We start from the raw sequence: 5,396 nt of genomic DNA, 5'->3' as shown, positions 1-5,396 counted from the left end.
GGGTGGGTGGGGGTCTCAGCTCGGCCCACCTCACCTGGCTCAGGTGGGCTTCAGGCTGAGCCAGCTGGGGGTGATAACCACCCAGCATGCTGGTGACCTGACAACAGCCCTTTCAGGCCAGACCCCGAGCTCGGGGCCCCAGGCCAGGTGTGCGCAAATGTCTGGCAGCCCTTCCTTGCCAAGGCCTGTCCTGGTGGGTGGGTAACGGGGTCCTGACGGCTGGTAAGAGAGCCTTCCAGGGAAGGGTGTAAAACTCAGGAACGGCCCTGGTTACCACCAGCCAGCCAGGGAGAGGCCAAGCTGCCATCAGGCATGGGGTGTGTGCCACACGGACTGGGTGGGACCCTGGGCAGCTGCAAGCCACCCTAAACTTGGCAACAGGAGAAAGGAATGAGGAGGGGCGTGCTCAAGGTCACGCAGCCGGTGAGAGATGAACGCAGGATGGGTTGATTTGTTCCGAGGCTGCTGACCTGCAGTGGGCCGCAGGCTGACTCTGAGTTGGGGCACTGGGGAGGCTGCCTGGGGATGTCGGAGGGGCGAAGGGGCCGGCTCGGACCCTCGGCGGGGAGGGGTTGGGGGCGAGATCACCACGGGGTCCCGGGGTTGCGCCTGGGCATCAGGAGGATGGAAACTGGGCGGCCCTGGCCCTGCGCTTGTGCCCTGAGCGCCCCCGCGGGCAGAACCTGGCCACACCTCCCTGCCGTGGGGACCAAGGGGGTCGTGCCTCCCTGTCGTGGGGACTTGAAGGGTACGCGCGCTGCCCCTCCTGCCGCTGTGCAGGCAGCGAGACGCGGGCCCTCCCCGTGGGGAGGGGCTTGGAGCCAGGGGCCCCGCCCTCCTCCTCTTCCCGGCTAAGCGAGCGCGCAGCGCCCCCTGGTGTCCGTCCAGCCCCTGCCCAGGATGCGCAAAGCCCGCGACACCTGGCGCGGGGCGGAGGTGCGGGGCCGCCACGCCTCACCTGGCGCAGGTGCAGTCACCCGCCAGGGGAGGCCACTCCAGACCGCTGGCTGGAGGACGCACACACACGGGCGGTAGATAACGGAAAAGCAGTGCCCCAGACCCCGTCCAACCCGCACGCCTCCACATCTGTCCCACATGTGCTAAAGCAGAAGCAATCTTTTTTTTTTAACAAAAATTGGACCACACTATGTAGAGTTTGCAACGCACGTTTTTTTGTTTCGCAAAATAGTTGATCATCTTTCCTTATTAGCACATATTGGTCTACTACATTGTTTTAACAGTATGAACAGAGGTTTTTGTTTGGAGTGTTTGTTTCATTTTTATCGGAAAACCAGAAAAAAAGTTGTATTTATGTCTATTTACCTTATCTATTTTCTGTCTAACCTGTCTGTCTATACCTCATCTATCATTCTAAAAACTCACTAATTGGTGTTTCTGGGACGTATGCTTTAGGATTTTCCTGGGAGTGGGAGAAGAAAAATTTATTATTGAAGAGTTGAATTCTTAGAAATCTCCCATTTGGCTTCAAACTCAGTCTAGAGGACACATTGGCTTTAATTATAAAGCTTTTATATGCTTCCCATTTGCACAGCTCTTTTACATCATTCTGTTATGTGCTTGATTCTGCCAACAAAATGGAGTGACTTATAATTTTTAGATCAGGAAACTGAGCTCTGAGATACCAGAAGGTGGACACACAGTGTCTTTTCCAGGCCCTTAGAAATGATAGAAAACACACATACGCACTCTCAAAGACAAGAGTAGGACTCTTCCCAGGGTCCTGGAAGGGTGGAGAGCAGCAGGACGCTGAAGAAGGAGACCCAGCCTGAAGGACCACAGAGGACTTTTGCCGAGTGGGGTGGCGGCAACTAGCATATCCACCACATGCCCTCCTGGCAGTAGGTGACAGATCCAGAGTGACACCATTCCCGGCACAGCTGCTGCAACGCACATAGGAGACTTTGGACTCGGCTGGGTCTGCATGGCACAAAGTGAGTAGACCTTTGGCGTCATCTCATTAATCTGAGCACTGAGCATCAGGAAAGTGTATAATTCAGGATTAATCATGATTTGCCTCCTTTTTCTCTTTGATTTCAACTTTTATTTTTTCTTAACAAATTAGCTTTCTTGAGGTATAATTTACAGGCAATAAAATTGACCAACTTTTTAAAAATTTATTTATTTTACTTAATTATTTTTGGCTGTGTTGGGTCTTCATTGCTGTGTGTGGTATTTCTCTAGTTGCGGTGAGCGGGGGTTACTCTTTGTTGCAGTGTGCGGGCTCCTCATTGCGGTGGCTTCTCCTGTTGCAGAGCACAGGCTCTAGGCGCGCGGGCTTCAGTAGTCGTGGCTCGTGGGCTCTAGAGCGCAGGCTCAGTAGTTGTGGCACATGGACTCAGTTGCTCCGCGGCATGTGGGGTCTTCCCAGACCAGGGTTCGAACCCGTGCCCCATGCATTGGCAGGCGGATTCTTAACCACTGCGCCTGCAGGGAAGCCCCAAAATTGACCAATTTTAAGTGTGCCGTATGATAAGTTCTGATAAATGTGTAGAGAGTGTAACCAGCACTGCAAGCATGATATAGTGCTTCAAAAAGTCGAACACACGTCGGGTTAAGATGCAACCCGGCAATTCCACTCCTAGGGATATACCCAGGCGAAAGAAGACACGTGTTCACATAAAAACTTCAGTACACATGTTCACGGCAGCATATTTTGTCCCCCCAAGAAGTTCCCTTGTGCTCCTCTGTAGGCGTTCCCTCCTCCCACCTCCTATGCATGACAATCACTCGTTTGCTTTAGGTCATTGTAGTTTTTGCCTTTTCTTGAGTCTCTTATAAATGGGATATAATAGTATGCAATATTTTGTGATTGGTTTCCCTTATGTAGCATAATTTTTTTTTAACTTTATTTTTGGCTGCATTGGGTCTTCATTGCTGTGTGCGGGCTTTCTCTAGTTGCGGCGAGCGGGGGCTACTCTTCGTTGCAGTGCGGGGGCTTCTCATCGTGGTGGCTTTTCTTCTTGTGGATCACGGGCTCTAGGTGCATGGGCTTCAGTAGTTGCGGCACTCGGGCTCAGTAGCTCTGCGGCATGTGGGATCTTCCCGGACCAGCGCTCGAACCCGTGTCCCCTGCATTGGCAGGCAGATTCTTAACCATTGTGCCACCAGGGAAGTCCCTAGCGTAAATGTTTGAGATGCATCCATATTATTGCAGGCACCATGAGCTTGTTCCCTGTTACTGCTGAGTAGTATTCCATGAAATGAATGTACTGCAATTTGTTTATCCATTCAACAGCTGATGGACGTTTGGATTGTTTCTAGTTTTGGGTTATTATGAATAAAACTGCTGGGGGGCTTCCCTGGTGGCGCACTGGTTGAGAGTCCGCCTGACGATGCAGGGGACACGGGTTCGTGCCCCGGTCTGGGAGGATCCCACATGCCGCGGAGCGGCTGGGCCCGTGAGCCATGGCCGCTGAGCCTGCGCGTCCGGAGCCTGTGCTCCGCAACGGGAGAGGCCACAGCAGCGAGAGGCCCGCGTACCGCAAAAAAAAAAAACAGAAACAAAACTGCTGGGAACATTTGAGTAGGAGACTTGTGTGTATAGTAATGAAATGTACATTTTCATTTCTCTTCGATAAATACCTGAGAGGGATTGGTGAGTCAAACGACCAGCTGGTGAGTATGTATATTTTTAACTTTATAAAAACTGCCAAACTCTTTTCTGATGGGTTTGAGAATGGGCTGTACCATTTTGCGTTCCCACGGTCAAACGAACGAGGGCTCTGGTCTCTGCACATCCTTGTCAGCATCCTAGTCAGCGTAGTTTAAAAAGTTTTAGCCGTTCTATGGGTGGTGGAATGGTGTCCCATTGTGGTTTTAATCTGCATTTCCTTAGATGTTAAGCATCTTTTCCTGTGTTTGCAAATTTGTATATCTTTCGTGAAATGTCTAACCTAGTTTTTTTGCCCTGTTTTTTAGTTGGTTTGTTTTCCTTGTTGAGTTTTACGGATACAAGTCTTTTATCAGATATATTTTGTAAATATTTTCTCCCAATCTGTGAGAGAAAGCAGTCTGCCTTGTTCCTGATTGCACAGTGAGAACATTCGGTCTTCACCAGTAAGTACAGCGTTTGCTGTGGGGTTTTGGTAGGCGCTCTTTACCCAGTAAGTACAGCGTTTGCTGCGGGTTTTGGTAGCCGCTCTTTACCCAGTTGAAGAAGTTTCTTTCTATTCCTAGTTTCCTGAGAATTCTTAACATGAATGGATGTTGAATTATGTCAAATACTCTTTCTGAATCTGTTGAGATGAACTTGTGTTTTCTCTTTTTGCATTTGTTAAGATGGTGAATGACATCAATTGGTCTTGAATATTAAACCAACTTTGCATTCCTGCGATGAATTCCACTTGATCATAAGGTAATGTCCTCTTTATGTATTGCTAAATTTAGTTTTCTAAACTGTTTGTAAAGATTTTAATGTTTATGAGGGAAATTAGTCTGTATTTTTTTCTTTGTAATGTCTTGTCTGGTTTTGGTAGCAAGGTAATGTTAGTCTCATAAATGCGATAGGAAGCATTCAACTCCTCTTCTGTTTTTATGAAAAATATTATCGTAGAATTTGTGTTATTTATTCCTTATATATTTGGAAGAATTCATTGGTGAGTTCTTTATGTCATTTTCTTCCTGTGAAGGTTTTAAATTATGGGTTAAATATCTTTATTGTAACTAAGCCTACTCAGTTATCTATTTCTTCTTAAATGAGCTTTGGTTGTTTATATCTTTCACATAAATTTTCCATTCCGTCTAAGTTGTCAAATTTATTGGTATCAAATTCAAAATATTCCCTAATTCTTTTTTAACAGCCGTAAAATCTGTAGTCTTGTTTTTTGGGGTTTTTTTTTGTTTGTTTTTTTTTTATTTATTTATTTATTTTAGGCTGCACTGGGTCTTGGTTGCTGCACGTGGGCTTTTCTCTGGTTGTGACAAGCGGGGGCTACCCCTCGTTGCGGTGCACGGGCCTCTTGTTGCGGATCACAGGCTCCAGGCACGCGGGCTCAGCAGTTGTGGCCCACGGGCTCCAGAGCGAAGGCTCAGCAGTTGTGGCTCGCGGACTTAGCTGCTCTGTGGCATGTGGGATCCTCCCGGACCAGGGATCGAACCCGTGTCCCCTGCATTGGCAGGCGGACTCCCAACCACTGCACCACCAGGGAAGCCCTGTAGTCTTGTTTTTTAAGTGAGGTGAATTTACAGACAGTGACACGCACAGGTGCAAGTGTGCAATTCCATGAGCGTTTTGACAGACACCTACACCTGAGTAACTAACACTCGATCTGCATGGAATAATTCCTTCATTCCAGAGAGTTCTCTCTTGATGCCTTCCAGCTCAATCCCCCACACACCCTGTACCACAGGCAACCACTGATTATGAATTCGGTCAC

The sequence above is a fragment of the Neophocaena asiaeorientalis genome, unplaced genomic scaffold (genome assembly GCF_003031525.2).
Source record: "Neophocaena asiaeorientalis asiaeorientalis breed wild unplaced genomic scaffold, Neophocaena_asiaeorientalis_V1.1 scaffold177, whole genome shotgun sequence".
NCBI classification, from domain to species: Eukaryota; Metazoa; Chordata; class Mammalia; order Artiodactyla; family Phocoenidae; genus Neophocaena; species Neophocaena asiaeorientalis.
This window is presented reverse-complemented; position numbering follows the sequence as displayed.